Source organism: Mytilus californianus, unplaced genomic scaffold (genome assembly GCF_021869535.1).
Source record: "Mytilus californianus isolate M0D057914Y unplaced genomic scaffold, xbMytCali1.0.p SCAF_13, whole genome shotgun sequence".
NCBI classification, from domain to species: Eukaryota; Metazoa; Mollusca; class Bivalvia; order Mytilida; family Mytilidae; genus Mytilus; species Mytilus californianus.
In genome coordinates, this window is record NW_026262615.1 from 26726826 (window position 1) to 26743636 (window position 16811).

The window sequence follows — 16811 nt, forward strand, 5'->3', positions numbered from 1 at the left end:
AATACAACTCATAGATTATTCATCTGATGACATGGGCCATCTGGTCTGGGCAAAAGACAAAAGCTTTGCCATAGGAATCTGTTAAGGGTTACATGTAAAATTGGGAGGGGAGGGGTCTCCATACCCTAATTTTGAATTTCATTTGAAGAAATTCGGTGAATTTACCCACCTCCGCTATCTGGTCCGGGCAACTTCAAGGACTTACCTATCGTTTGTTCATAGTATGGACAAAATTAAAGCTTTGTCGTAGAAAATTTTATAACAATTAAAGTTTGGACGGAATGATCTCCTTATCCCAACTGAGAACCTCAGTTGCAGTAGTTCCGTGAATTAACTCACCAGGTTCATCTAATCCGGGCAACTTTATGCCATTGAATTTCATCTGTACCTTATGTGGTCAAAGCTTTGCCGCGTAGAGAATTGTTTTGACGAATTAAAGTTTTGAGGGGAAAAGGTCTCCATTTCCCAACTTTGGACCTCAGTTGCAAACGTTCCAAGAATTTATCCACCCGGCCCATCTGTTCCAGGTAACACGTAGGGAATTGCCTATCATTTGTATCTAGTGTAGAAAAACGCTTAGCCGGAATGATTTTTTGACAAAATTAAACTTGGGATGTGATAGGGTGTGCAAACCCCAAATGTGAAATCAGTTGTAGAAGTTCCGTAACTTTACCCACCTGCGGGTTCTTTGAGTCCAGGCATCCTTAGGCAATTAATATCATTTGTTACTAGAGTGGACAAATGCTTTGCCGTGAGAAACTTTTTAAGAATTCAAGTTGGGAGATACGGTCTACAAACTTTGGACCTAAGTTGTAGGAGTTCCGTAACTTAACCCACCTTGGTCTTTGGGTTCAGGCAACCTAAAGGCAATCGCAATTCATTTGTACCTTGTGTGGACAAAAGCTTTGCCATAGTGAGTTTTTGTGAATTAAAGTAGAAGAGGGGTTGGGTCACACTACCCCAACTTTGGACCTCAGTTGTAGAAATTCCGTAACTTTACCCACCTAGGTCTTTGGGTCCAGGCAACCTTAGGCAATTGCCTATCATTTGTACTTAGTGTTGGCAAAAGATTTGCCGGAGGGACTTTTTTATGAATTAAAGAAAGGAGGGGGTAGGGTCACCCTACCCCAACTTTGGACCTCAATTAAAAAAGTTCCGTAACTTTACCCTTCTTGGTCTTTGGGTCCAGGCAATCTTAGGCAATTGCCTATCATTTGTACCTAGTGTGGACAAAAGCTTTGCCGTAGGGACTTTTTTATGAATTACAATTGGGTGGTGGTAGGGTCACCCTACCCCAACTTTGGACCTCAATTAAAAAAGTTCCGTAACTTTACCCACCTGGGTCTTTGGGTCCTGGCAACCTTAGGCAATTGCCTATCGTTTGTACCTTGTGTGGACAAAAGTTTTGCCGTAGGGACTTTTTTATGAATTGAAGTAGGTGGGGGGGAGAGTACGGTCACCATACCCCAACTTTGGACCTCAGTTGTAGAAATTCCGTAACTTTACCCACCTGTGTCGTTGGGTCCAGACAACCTTAGACAATTGCCTATCATTTGTACCTAGTGTGGGCAAAAGCTTTGCCGGAGGGACTTTTTTATGAATTAAAGAAGGGAGGGGGTTGGGTCACCATATCCAAACTTTGGACCTCAATAATACAAGTCCGTAACTTTACCCACCTAGGTCTTTGGGTCCAGGCAACCTTAGGCAATTGCCTATCATTTGTACCTAGTGTGGACAAAAGTTTTGCCGTAGGGACTTTTTTATGAATTAAAATTGGGTGGTGGTATGGTCACCTTACCCCAACTTTGGACCTCAATTTAAAAAGTTCCGTAACTTTACCTACCTGGGTCTTTGGGTCCAGGCAACCTTAGGCAATTGCCTATCATTTGTGCCTAGTGTGAACAAAAGCTTTGCCGTAGGAACTTTTTTATGAATTAAAATTGGATGGTGGTAGGGTCACCCTACCCCAACTTTGGACCTTAATAATAAAAGTTCCGTAACTTTACCCACCTAGGTCTTTAGGTTCAGGTAACCTTAGGCAATTGCCTGTCATTTGTACCTATTGTGGCTAAAAGCTTTGCCGTAGGGACTTTTTTATGAATTAAAATTGGGTGGTGGTGGGGTCACCCTACCCCAACTTTGGACCTCAATTTAAAAAGTTCCGTAACTTTACCCACCCGGGTCTTTGGGTCCAGGCAACCTTAGGCAATTGCCTATCATTTGTACCTAGTGTGGACAAAAGCTTTGCCGTAGGGACTTTTTTATGAATTAAAGAAGGGAGGGGGTTGGGTCACCCTACCCCAACTTTGGACCTCAATTAAAAAAGTTCCGTAACTTTACCCACCTGGGTCTTTGGGTCCGGGCAACCTTAGGCAATTGCCTATCATTTGTACCTTGTGTGGACAAAAGTTTTGCCATACGGACTTTTTTATGAATTGAAGTAGGGGGGGGGGGGGGGGGGGGGGGTAAGGTCACCATATCCGAACTTTGGACCTCAGTTGTAGATATTCCGTAACTTTACCCACCTGTGTCGTTGGGTCCAGACAACTTTAGACAATTGCCTATTTGTACCTAGTGTGGGCAAAAGCTTTGCCGGAGGGACTTTTTTATGAATTAAAATTGGGTGGTGGTAGGGTCACCCTACCCCAATTTTGGACCTCAATAAAAAAAGTTCCGTAACTTTACCCACCTGGGTCTTTGGGTCCGGGCAACCTTAGGCAATTGCCTATCATTTGTGCCTAGTGTGGACAAAAGCTTTGCCGTAGGGACTTTTTTATGAATTAAAATTGGATGGTGGTAGGGTCACCCTACCCAAACTTTGGACCTCAATTACAAAAGTTCCGTAACTTTACCCAACTGGGTCTTTGGGTCCAGGCAGCCATAGGCAATTGCCTATCATTTGTACCTAGCGTGGACAAAAGCTTTGCCGTAGGAAATTTTTTATGAATTAAAGAAGGGAGGGGGTTCGGTCACCCTATCCCAACTTTGGACCTCAATAATAAAAGTTCCGTAACTTTAACCACCTAGGTCTTTGGGTTCAGGCAACCTTAGGCAATTGCCTATCATTAGTACCTAGTGTGGACAAAAGCTTTGCCGTAGGGACTTTTTTATGAATTAAAGAAGGGAGGGGGTTGGGTCACCAAACCCCAACTTTGGACCTCAATTAAAAAAGTTCCGTAACTTTACCCACCTGGGTCTTTGGGTCCAGGCAACCTTAGGCAATTGCCTATCATTTGTACTTAGTGCGAACAAAAGTTTTGCCGTAGGGACTTCTTTATGAATTAAAAAAGGGAGGGGGTTGGGTCACCCTACCCCAACTTTGGACCTCAATTGAAAAAGTTCCGTAACTTTACCCACCTGGGTCTTTGGGTCCAGGCAACCTTAGGGAATTGTTTATCATTTGTACCTAGTGTGGACAAAAGCTTTGCCGTAGGGACTTTTTTATGAATTAAAATTAGGTGGTGGTAGGGTCACCCTATCCAAACTTTGGACCTCAATTAAAAAAGTTCCGTAACTTTACCCACCTGGGTCTTTGGGTCCAGGAAACCTTAGGCAATTGCCTATCATTTGCACCTAGTGTGGACAAAAGCTTTGCCGTAGGGACTTTTTTATGAATTAAAATTGGGTGGTGGTAGGGTCACCCTACCCAAACTTTGGACCTCAATTTAAAAAGTTCCGTAACTTTACCCACCTGGGTCTTTGGGTCCAGGCAACCTTAGGCAATTGCCTATCATTTGTACTTAGTGCGAACAAAAGTTTTGCCGTAGGGAGTTCTTTATGAATTAAAAAAGGGAGGGGGTTGGGTCACCCTACCCCAACTTTGGACCTCAATTGAAAAAGTTCCGTAACTTTACCCACCTGGGTCTTTGGGTCCAGGCAACCTTAGGGAATTGTTTATCATTTGTACCTAGTGTGGACAAAAGCTTTGCCGTAGGGACTTTTTTTATGAATTAAAATTAGGTGGTGGTAGGGTCACCCTATCCCAACTTTGGACCTCAATTAAAAAAGTTCCGTAACTTTACCCACCTGGGTCTTTGGGTCCAGGAAACCTTAGGCAATTGCCTTTCATTTGTACCTAGTGTGGACAAAAGCTTTGCCGTAGGGACTTTTTTATGAATTAAAATTGGGTGGTGGTAGGGTCACCCTACCCAAACTTTGGACCTCAATTTAAAAAGTTCCGTAACTTTACCCACCTGGGTCTTTGGGTCCAGGCAACCTTAGGCAATTGCCTATCATTTGTACTTAGTGCGAACAAAAGTTTTGCCGTAGGGACTTTTTTATGAATTAAAATTGGGTGGTGGTAGGGTCACCCTACCCAAACTTTGGACCTCAATTAAAAAAGTTCCGTAACTTTACCCACCTGGGTCTTTGGGTCCAGGCAACCTTAGGCAATTGCCTATCATTTGTACTTAGTGCGAACAAAAGTTTTGCCGTAGGGACTTCTTTATGAATTAAAAAAGGGAGGGGGTTGGGTCACCCTACCCCAACTTTGGACCTCAATTGAAAAAGTTCCGTAACTTTACCCACCTGGGTCTTTGGGTCCAGGCAACCTTAGGGAATTGTTTATCATTTGTACCTAGTGTGGACAAAAGCTTTGCCGTAGGGACTTTTTTATGAATTAAAATTAGGTGGTGGTAGGGTCACCCTATCCAAACTTTGGACCTCAATTAAAAAAGTTCCGTAACTTTACCCACCTGGGTCTTTGGGTCCAGGAAACCTTAGGCAATTGCCTATCATTTGCACCTAGTGTGGACAAAAGCTTTGCCGTAGGGACTTTTTTATGAATTAAAATTGGGTGGTGGTAGGGTCACCCTACCCAAACTTTGGACCTCAATTTAAAAAGTTCCGTAACTTTACCCACCTGGGTCTTTGGGTCCAGGCAACCTTAGGCAATTGCCTATCATTTGTACTTAGTGCGAACAAAAGTTTTGCCGTAGGGAGTTCTTTATGAATTAAAAAAGGGAGGGGGTTGGGTCACCCTACCCCAACTTTGGACCTCAATTGAAAAAGTTCCGTAACTTTACCCACCTGGGTCTTTGGGTCCAGGCAACCTTAGGGAATTGTTTATCATTTGTACCTAGTGTGGACAAAAGCTTTGCCGTAGGGACTTTTTTTATGAATTAAAATTAGGTGGTGGTAGGGTCACCCTATCCCAACTTTGGACCTCAATTAAAAAAGTTCCGTAACTTTACCCACCTGGGTCTTTGGGTCCAGGAAACCTTAGGCAATTGCCTTTCATTTGTACCTAGTGTGGACAAAAGCTTTGCCGTAGGGACTTTTTTATGAATTAAAATTGGGTGGTGGTAGGGTCACCCTACCCAAACTTTGGACCTCAATTTAAAAAGTTCCGTAACTTTACCCACCTGGGTCTTTGGGTCCAGGCAACCTTAGGCAATTGCCTATCATTTGTACTTAGTGCGAACAAAAGTTTTGCCGTAGGGACTTTTTTATGAATTAAAATTGGGTGGTGGTAGGGTCACCCTACCCAAACTTTGGACCTCAATTAAAAAAGTTCCGTAACTTTACCCACCTGGGTCTTTGGGTCCAGGCAACCTTAGGTAATTGCCTATCATTTGTGCCTAGTGTGGACAAAAGCTTTGCCGTATGGGGCTTCTTTATGAATTAAAATTGGGTGGTGGTAGGATCACCCTACCCCACCTTTGGACCTCAATTTCAAAAGTTCCGTAACTTTACCCACCTGGGTCTTTGGGTTCAGGCATTTTTAGTCAATTGCCTATCATTTGTACGTAGCGTGGAGAAAAGCTTTGCCGTAGGAAATTTTTTATGAATTAAAGAAGGGAGGGGGTTGGGTCACCATATCCCAATTTTGGACCTCAATTAAAAAAGTTCCGTAACTTTACCCACCTGGGTCTTTGGGTCCAGGCAACCTTAGGCAATTGTCTATCATTTGTGCCTAGTGTGGACAAAAGCTTTGCCGTATGGGGCTTCTTTATGAATTAAAATTGGGTGGTGGTAGGATCCCCCTCCCCCAACTTTGGACCTCAATTACAAAAGTTCCGTAACTTTACCCACCTGGGTCTTTGGGTTCAGTCATTTTTAGTCAATTGCCTATCATTTGTACGTAGCGTGGACAAAAGCTTTGCCGTAGGAAATTTTTTATGAATTAAAGAAGGGAGGGGGTTGGGTCACCATATCCCAATTTTGGACCTCAATTAAAAAAGTTCCGTAACTTTACCCACCTGGGTCTTTGGGTCCAGGCAACCTTAGGCAATTGCCTATCATTTGTACCTAGTGTGGACAAAAGCTTTGCCGTAGGGACTTTTTTATGAATTAAAATTGGGTGGTGGTAGGGTCACCTACCCCAACTTTGGACCAAAATCTTTATGTCAATTCGTTTCTCGTTCTATTTGGGTGCCACTCTTACACTTATCACTCTTCCTATCGAAATATAGTAAATACATTTCCAGAGTGACGACATACTTTTGAATAATTAGAAAAATGACCTAGTTCTTTGACAAAAGAAGAAAACTGCATATAATGCTTTTATTTCTAAAGAAAATCTAACAAAAAATACTGGACGTTCCAAAATCAGTCGATTTATTTTTCTTTTCTTTTCAAACGCATATGTAAAGTAGAAGATTTATTTGTATCGTTACATGTACACTAGTTTAGTGTGAACTATTGTTATTAATTGTTTCATTATTATAAAAACAACAAACCCATCTCTAATCAGAGAGCACTAAAAAGAGAAAGGATTACCTAATAGGAATTTTAGATGTCCGGTTAAAAAAAAGTTGTATTAGATACACGAATAACTAATTAACTTTGTCTATGTTAAAATGGAATTGCATTTCGTTCTCCTACTGGAAATTATTGTCATTAGAATTAAAAGGACGTTTTGTGTTATTGCAAGTCATCGGTTTTTAGGCGTGATCATGTTGGCGCGTTTTCTTATTGTTCGCTGGCTTATTGTTCGCTAGCTTGATGCATCTTATTGTTCGCTGGCTTAGTGTTCGCTAGCTTGAGTCTGATCTCTCGACAAGTACAATCGATATTTATAAATTGTAAAACAATACTACATAAAATGAGAGCCATTCTATACAGAATTATAAGAGACTATTAAAATTATATATATATTACTTTAACAATATGAAATTCCATCGTCTTCTTAAAATCAAATAACATGTTTTGGCACACACATGAATCATATTTATATCTGAGAATAAAACCACTACTAGTAATTTTTTTGTTGTCATTTAAAGTATTAGAATGTTCATTAAAAATTTCAGCAACATAATATAAATGGTTTCTAAAATCGTCATTACATGGGGAGCAGTTTAATTTTAATGTCATGTGAAACACAATAGTCTTTGATTTTATGGTCTTTCTCTCTACGCCCTTCCTCACCACTTGAAGCCAAATTCATCCGCTGCTTCTCTCGATATTTAAGACCCTTCGAGTGATCAATTGTCACTGATTTTTCGGGGTTTTTTTGTTGTTGTTAAATATATCAATAATGCAAAGTTAAATATTGGTTGGGCATAATGATGTCTCTAGATGTCTTTTTGGTATTTTTGTTGTTGGGTTGCTGTCTCATTTAAGTTTTCCCTTTTCGATAGTATTATGCTTACCTCGTTTCATAAAGTGCGTAAAGAGAGTGGACATCGTAGATTAAAAAAAATATCCAGTTTCATTGAATTGTGTAAAGGTACATATTTTTAGGGGGGAAAATCATTAAACATGTGTTGCGACATTTGGTGACCACGTTTTCAATATCAAAGCTTTTTTATCTTGTAATGCAGGTAATTAATGAGTCCTGGTTAAGATGGATGATATTTTCAAGAAGAAATCAAACGATATATTTTCAAAAAGTTTCATCGACGTATTTGAGAACAAATCAGACAACGATATACTAGCACGTAAAAGTGTCGGCATTGATGTCTTTGAGACGAGAGATGATATCTTTGAAAACCCAGGCTATCAGGCTAACATTTTCCCCGGAGATAAAGAGACAGAACATCATGAACCAACAATAAAGGATAAACCACTCCAGGTACATGTACTTATTAGATTTGTTTGTTTATAAACCACTCCAGATACATGTACTTATTAGATTTGTTTGTTTATAAACCACTCCAGGTACATGTACTTATTAGATTTGTTTAGTTGTGTTGGGTTGCTATCTTATCTTATGTAAGGCAGGATCTACTTGCCCTTCCGAGGCACCTGAGATCAACTCGAGTTTTAATGGGATTCGTGTTGCTCGGTATTTAGTCTTGTATCTTATCCTATGTAAGGCAGGCTCTACTTGCCCTTCCGAGGCACCTGAGATCAACTCGAGTTTTAATGGGATTCGTGTTGCTCGGTATTTAGTCTTCTATCTAATCCTATGTAAGACAGGATCTACTTGCCTTTCCGAGGTACCTGAGATCAACTCGATTTTTAATGTGATTCGTGTTGCTCGGTATTTAGTCTTCTATCTTATCCTATGTAAGACCGGATCTACTTGCCCTTCCGAGGCACATGAGATCAACTCGAGTTTTAATGGGATTCGTGTTTAGATATTTTACCTTAAATCACAACGACAGGCTTTACCCGACAATGTGTCGGTTTTAACTACTGCGTGAAAATTCTGAGGACGGTACGGGGGCAAATACACTTCGTCCGTCGTTCATCAAGAAAGAAAGAAAATACTAGTGATTGTTTTTGAAACCATTTAACTCGACTTTTAGGATTAAACACTGGCTATCATTAGTTTCAAATTAAGAATCTAATTGGATTGTATAAGTGTTTCTGTATTCTAAACATTTTATAAAAAATCATTGTGTCTTTGTTTACCGGCATGCATAAGCTATTTTTACACGAATTTCAAGGACATAGAAAGGTTGCCTGCATGGGTGTCATTCACTGTTCAGCAATTACGCTGAAAGGACTACGTACAATGAATTTCCGTCATGATTATTCTTCATATTTTGAAAACATTTTTTTTAGCTCTTTGCATCATCAATATTTGTTTTTTTTTATCTGCCGAAGGGTAAGCATTACAAAGGGTGCAAGCAAAATACAGAAATTAAAAAGAGAGACAACGCCATTTTTCAAAAGGCAAACAGAAGAAACATAAAAAAGATTCTGCGACTGCGCACAGGAGTATTTGCGTAACTTGCCCAACTGACGTCAAACTATAATCAAGAACTGCTGTTTCAGACAATTTATTTTGTGACGTCGAATCGTATGGTCTTTGATGTCCTTATACCTGCATATTGTCTGTATTTCTTAAGTGCTGTCCCTTTGGAAGATGATTTTCTTTACTTATAATACAACAAAAGGATAACAAAGTAAATTTATCAGGTCATTTTTGTCTTGTTATCATATCCCGTTATCCTGCTCTTAAAAAATTTAAATATATAAATGTATTCATTCTTACAGGCTGCCGATGTACTATGCCATGGAAAATTCCGAAAGAACAGGTGCCATGCCAAAGTCATACAGAGGACGCTTGAACTTTATATGAAAGGAGACAACAACAACATGAAAAAGAAACCAACTGCAGTTAAACCTAAGAGAGTAACAATTAAGGATGATTTGGATTGGTAGGGATTTAATCAAGGCTCGTTGAAACAGTTACCTATTAGTGTTAACTGACACCCAAGTTCAATTAGGCTGCATCCAAATCTGGACATTGAAAAAGTGGAAACAGGAAACAAATTAAGCGGACATTTATCTTTGCAGTCGAGATAATACTCAGCCATTTTTGTCAAAGGTCGATAAAGTGCTATGTGTTTCAGATTACTCCGCTCGGTGAAAGCAAAAATAATTCAAAAAGGAACGAACGTAACTTGTAAATACAGAAAAGGCGTTTCATTATTTTTTGCTGTTTTCTGATTTCAAATTAACAAGCAAACGGAGTCAGTGCTATCCATAACTCTTGATGCCACGCTCCCATGTTTACCAAGAGCTGCCCACTACTCTTTGAAATGAACCTGTGGGGTATCCTGGTAAATATATGACTTTGGGAATATATTCAGACTAAGAACATAGCTATATCGTCCATGCTAATGGTTGAACTTTTTAAGGTTACAATCTGTGTTTCGATGCAATTGTTTATTTATCATTTAAAATCAGAATAAAGAATAAAGAATGAAAAATAAATTATCAACTTCAATGTTCATGTTTCAATGTTCTTCAAGTAAAATACATTTTAGTCACTGATCATGCATAAATAGCAACATTTAAATCTAAAATAATCTCAAATAAAGTTTTAACAATCACGAAGCTCATTCATATACTAACTATGTCTATAAACATATAATTATAAGTTATCAGATATGATGTAATTGAAGATCTTTAAAATGTTTAGTCTGCTTAACAACCGGAACGGTATAATTTGCTATAGAAGGGAAGATCTCAAAGTGTTTAAAATGTATAATTCCACGTTTAAACGTTATGTTTAGTATTTGTTTTAAACTTGGACAGTTGATAGAAATACTACATCGATCTGAATTATAAAAGTCACTTGTCATCAAAACTGGAAAAATTCCAAAACGAAACCAATACAGTGAAAGTTAAAATGGAAATTTTCTTTAAAATAACTTAGTTAATTCGGAAAAGCAATCTTCAATTTTGTTACCATTCTATTTTTTAATATACATGTATCTATTTTTGTAAGAGTTTTGTAGAGAATCCATTTTTGCACGAAAATTTAATTTTGAATTCAATGGTTTCATATTTTGAGGAATTTTGTGTTGATGGCAGATCTTTGATAGACTGTGTTTTTAATTTATTCACACAGTTGAAGTAACGGGGCGGGTTATAGCTTGACATATTGTATATGTTTAATATTGGTGAAGACCTATGTTGACCCCTGGGCGTCATTTGGGGTTTCTGTGTCGTTAGGTTATTGTCTAATTGATATGAACCCACGTCTCCTTTATTCTAGCAGTGTATCACCGGTAAAAATTAATCCTGAGTTATTATAAAACTTTGCTTTCTGCTAATGTTTGTTGCACTAGAAGTGTTTCACTTATGAATGCATGACAAACGTGACAATAAAATACGTTATCTTTATATATTTTACACATTATTTTCATTTTTAGTCATGAATCAAGGCATGATAATATAATTAATAATTTGTTTGTTGGTTTGTTTATCTTACTTATACATACATCTTTCGGGTGGGGGTTATTTGGCTTATTTTGTTTCATGGAGGATTTTTGATTTTTGATTTTTGTTTTGCATTTGGATTTTTCAGGGGGGAGTGCAGGTGTGGGGGATGACTTGCAATGACTGTGTTGACTGTGTTGTCCATTCAGATATCTGTTTCAAAATATATGCAATAGGTTTTACGACACTTAACCAAATGTATACATTCAACATTGATTTTGAAACTTTACACTACTATAAATTATTCATCAAATTTTTCCTATAGTTTTATTGACATTAAAACTCTTAAAATTTTATGATTTAATACATTTCAAACCTTACTGATGAAATATAGTGATTAATTGATATTCCTGGTTTAAAATCGGGTGCACTTAAAATCCACCATGGGATTTTTCCCTTTAAATCTTTAATTTAAAATTTAAAATTCACATAATTTAGCCTTGGAGTAAACGGTACCTACGTCAATTTACTAGTGTTTTACGATCTATTACTGTATATGTATATATAACTTGTGTTTTAATGTTTATATAGAAACTATAGGATCAGGTGACGTCTGAATTTTTCAGTTTTTTACCTGATAAAAAGCGTGACAGGAGATATCTGTTTTATTTTGAAGAGAAGTTAAAAAAAACTGTATATTACTGGAAACTGATAGAAAGGAAGACATTCAATATCAGAGGATTGTGATCTGACAATTTATAATTCAAAACATGATGATTTATAGCAATGGATATCTATCTTGAAGACAATATAGTTTAAGGAAAAATAGGAATTGTATTAAGTTGACATTGCGAGAGCAACATTTTTGACAATTCACAGTAATATATATAGTTGTAAAAGATACAGTCAAAGGCACTCACGAAAGTTAACTGTTGCGAAGTGTTAGGTGATTTTCAGTGTAATATATTTGTTGTACAGTAATAGTAAAAGGGATTTTTAAAATAACTGTACTGTCGTGTTACTGAACTCGTTCAGAATTTCATTATAGAATGGACTTCAAGACTGAAAAGAGTATAACTTGTAAGTGTGAATATTAAAAACATTTGATTGATGAAATGGGTGTATTTGATTAACGTCCAGTGGCAAATACTTCATCAACAATAAAGCTCAATGGTATAACGCATTGTCTCCCTCTCTGAAGTGCTTTGAATAAATTTCTATTCACTTTAGCAATTTGAAAATAAGCGGACGTTCTTCTGTTTTCTGACACTAAACATTACAACGGAAATTTAAAGAGGTATTCATAAATTTTAACTTTTAAAATTGGAATTTAAAATGTCTTCTCTTTAGCCGGATATCAAGGTGTTTGTGTAGTTTTTTGTACACAATGGTTATAAACATATCCAACCTAGATATGCAGAATTTCACGAAAAATGCTTGCATCAATTAAGATATTTTTGTTCCTGTGGGCATCGTTCCTTAATTTCACGCGTTTTACATGTTTAGCCGTAGGATGTTTTGTCCTGGAAGCTTAAAAGGGGAAAATGATATTCTACTCAAACTTAGACTCGACTGACCAATTGTTCATGCTTACATCATAATAATGAATGGATAACGGTGATTAAATTATCAAAATTTCTGAAGTAAAAGGGCATAACACTATAATAAAGCATCTGCATGTTATAATTAACCATCTCTAATTGGTATGAAAGCTTTAGCAATGACAAATCTGAAAGTCAAGTTAGGTTAAAACTTTCTCCGTTGTAAAAAAAAACCTTTTTTAACGGAGAAAGTTTTAACATAATTTGACTTTCCAATTTGTCATTGCTATAGCTTTCGTACCTCTCTAGCTTTTTTCAACGGGGAAAGTTTTAACCTAATTTGGCTTTCCAATTTGTCATTGCTACAGCTTTCATACCAATTCCCTATTTGAGCAATTCTTCCTCCCCTATTATCCCTTTTAAGCTTCCAGCTTATATATAGACACTAAAGAGGCTATGTAGCTCACTTCTATCTTCAACAAAGGCCACTTTTTGGTAAAAATCATCACGAAAGGGCGAAAACTCTATAAATAGTTACTTAGGAACTGACTATTAAAATAAAATTTCTGACCGTGTCAGATTTTCTCTATGTATATCTGTTTCAAGATAATAGACAAAAATTGCAGTTTACCCCTATCTTCTATTTCTAGCAATGTCGGACATGTTGGTTTGCAGGCAGGTCATCGGACACATTCTTTAAACAATATGTCCAATAAGAATTGTGGCCAAGTTTGGTTAAATTTATACTCTTAACTCTTAACCCTTGTCAATTTCAAGGTAAAAATTCCAAGTTGTTTAGTGTGTATATTTTCGTATATAATCTAATTTTAAATTTCATTTTTAAGGAGTATATCAGGAAAAAACGTTGATGACGTCACGTTCACATGACAAAATTATGTATATGAGCTGATAGACAAAAACTTTTAGCCAATCAGACGACGTATTACATCCAAAATTAAATTATTTGCAAATGTATTATGAATATTTTCAGCTGGTAAAACCTATGTTCCATCAAAAGTTAACATCAGTAGTAAAAATGGTCTCTATGAAGTACAGACATATAACCCAACCATTGATCCGTTCGAAAAGAAGAAAACTAATACACTTAGTGAGCCTACCGATCCGTTTAAGCAAAAGATAGGGTATTCCCCTACACGGACGACAGACGACATTGCAAAACGGAAGATTGAGGATTACCAGGGCCACAAATACGATACTTATTATGATTATGGATTTCCAAATGATAAAGATAAGGATAAGAGAAAACAGGAACCAAAGGAGCCCAAACCCAAGTCCACCCCAAAAGTGGACCGGAAACCAAAACATGTTGAAAGAGCGGTACGTATATGGCAGTAACTTACGCAACAGGGTTCCGGTTTGAATTGACTAAATGGATGGAAAGAAATAAGTCAGTTTTCAATCTTGAATACTATATAGTTTTTAAATATCATTTTTGTTCGGGTTGGATTAAGTCCGTAATCAATTCTCCTTCTGCATTTTTCAACTTAGATCCCTGAAGATTTACAGTAAGAGCTTCATAGATAAAAAACCGACGTTTTGAAACAATTTTTAAAATTCAGCAATTAATTTCATATGTTTGGTTGATAAGATTACTAGTATTTATAATGGTTTAATGCCACATAAATATACACTTGCGTCCGCCATGCAGAACATCACAATAAATGCGGAGGATACGGTACCAAAGGGGTATTCAAACTCGAAGTCGAAGACAACACCATGGTAAAAAACGAAAAAAAACGACCAAAGACAAAATACAAAATACATAGTAAAACCAAAGACTGAGCAACACGAACCCCACCAAAAACAATGGGATGATCTCAGGTGCTCCGGAAGGGTAACCAGATCCTGCTCCACTTTTGGCATGTTGTGATGCTCATATGAGTACAAATTCGGTTGTAAGTCTAATTCTATGATGTCACATTGGAGGGAAAGAGGACATGAAGTCCTCGAATGAGGTTACGACAAAAATTGGGACATTTTGTCTCGGGGTGCATCCTCGGGGTGAAGATTTTAATATGATAACAATTAAACAGTATTCTGTTGACGTTTTACATCAGAAATATTATATAATATGAAGGGACTCTGCAGGATTTACAAGACAGTTTATCATACTCTTGGTATATATCATATGAAAGGTTACGAGACGGGAGTTCGAGAAAATGCACTTTAATGATATTCGATGTACCTTACATTAGTCTGGGATAACATGATTTATCTATATTTTGTTGTTATTGGTTTTGTATTAGCTTTCGGTGAGTGTGTGTTCTCTTAAATCGCGTAATCTGATGAGTCAATCCAGTTCCAACTGATTTTTATAGTTTGTTCTTATGTTGTGCTGTTACACCACTGTCGCAGGTTATGAGGGGGTTTGAGCGATCAGTGGTTGTCGTTGGTTCATATCTAAAAAACTTTCACAGTTTACAAAAATGTTAAATGTATAATACTATCTTTACGTTAAGGAACATGCATATGAGCAACAACTCTTTGAGGAGTCCGTAGGTGGACCGGTTCTTGGCAAAATTTCTGACCTACCGAATTGACTGTACTTACATGAGCAACACGACCGGACCGGTGCGTGCACAGAATCTGCTTACCCGTCTGGAGCACTTGAAATCAACCCCGGTTTTTGAGGGGGTTCATGTTGCTCAATCTTTGGTTTTCTATGTTGTGTTTTGTGGGCTGTTGTTTACCTTTTAGTAGTTTTCGTTTTTTTTTCCATGCCATTGTCAGACTTTTAACTATCGATTTCGTATCTTTCGCCCCTCTTCTGTCCTTATTTAACAAACTATTTATTTTTTTAATGTTTCGCCTTTATCATGGACCGTCATTGCACAACCACGAACATGCATGAAATATTTACCTTCCTTCCTGTCGTATTAATATAAGTTTTCGTCCTGAATATGATTCAAATATTTGCCACTGGGTGTCAGGCAAACAAAAATCAATTGATACATTAGTTGAGTTTAAACCAATCGTCTTAACCAACTTTATCAGGTACGCTCATGACTAGATTTGCAAGGAGACGAACAATAGAAAGAATGTTATTAGCATTGTAACTGTTACCCTAATGAATTGATACCAGTCGTTTTTCTTCAGCATGTGGAACATGCATATATATAATTTTATAAATTCACATTCACCATACCCCAAAACGTATAGTTATTACTAACTGAAATAATTATATTTTTAGGAATCTCCGTTTCCATACAACGCATCAAAAAGTGTTTCGCGGACTTTCATGTTGATGACAAAAGGCAATCGAGTAAGACCCGTGGGAACAAGCTTCAAAACGACAGATGAATTCGACTGAAATTCTATGGTTGTTGGACATCGGATTTGTGCAATATCAAAATTACTTATGTATATAAATCACATTTAAACAGGTAGTTGAGCAGTGGTTCGGCAAAATCATAACAAAAATGTGCGTCAGGTTTAAGAACCACCAAGAATAGACGGTACTTAGAATATTTGTATATGAACATATGAACGTGTGTCTCAAAAATGTTTTTGTGAAACCTGTTTGTATTTAAAAATACTTGTGGCTAGCTGTTGTTAACTTGTAAGCAAGGTGACCGAGTATTACCTTAGAAGATCGAAAATGTTTAATATTAAAATAAGATGTGGTATGATTGCAAATGAGAAAACTCTCCACCAGAGACCAAATGACATAGAAGTTTTATACAACTATAGGTCACCGTACGGCCTTCAAGTATATTTACAACTATGGGCCACCGCACGGCCTTTAAGTATATTTTCTTTTTTTAATACCGTTAATTAGGTACATGTTTTGGTAGGAACCCCTTTTGGAAAATCCTTGGGTCTGTTGATGCCACTAAATGTTAACTTATCAATAAAAAATCAAATTAGATGACTTCTACTTAATCTAAATATGATTGTATGTGCGGATTGGGACAAATACAAGGGTATTACACCAATTTTAGTTTGAAATATCATAAATTCTGGTGTAAACTTTACTAATTGTATAGACACTTGTCCATTTGAAGACGTTGACCTCTAGATGTTATTTTTCTTTCGATATTTTAACTTTGCTTTTTTCATAACAATAGGATTCAAAAATTGTTGGAAAGTCATGAACTCAAAACGGAACGAAACCCGGTTCATTTTCGGGATGACCATTTCCTGCTATGCATAAATTGTCTATCAACAAATTCAACACTATAATAAGAT

At 37.2% G+C, this 16811-nt stretch overlaps 2 long non-coding RNA genes across 2 annotated transcripts in view; both read left to right on the forward strand.

Annotated features, from left to right (window-relative positions):
- LOC127723446 (uncharacterized) overlaps nt 1–11034 on the forward strand; it is a 73117-nt gene extending 62083 nt beyond the window's left edge. Inside the window, exons 2-3 of the long non-coding RNA XR_007992083.1 lie at nt 7764–8014; nt 9388–11034. This is a non-coding gene — a long non-coding RNA (uncharacterized LOC127723446). The remainder of the gene's footprint in view (nt 1–7763; nt 8015–9387) is intronic.
- A 150-nt stretch (nt 11035–11184) lies between these two features.
- On the forward strand, nt 11185–16491 carry LOC127723445 (uncharacterized). The gene is made up of 3 exons (XR_007992082.1): nt 11185–12141; nt 13594–13940; nt 15814–16491. It is a non-coding gene; the product is annotated as an uncharacterized LOC127723445 (long non-coding RNA).
- Nucleotides 16492–16811: the final 320 nt, after the last annotated feature.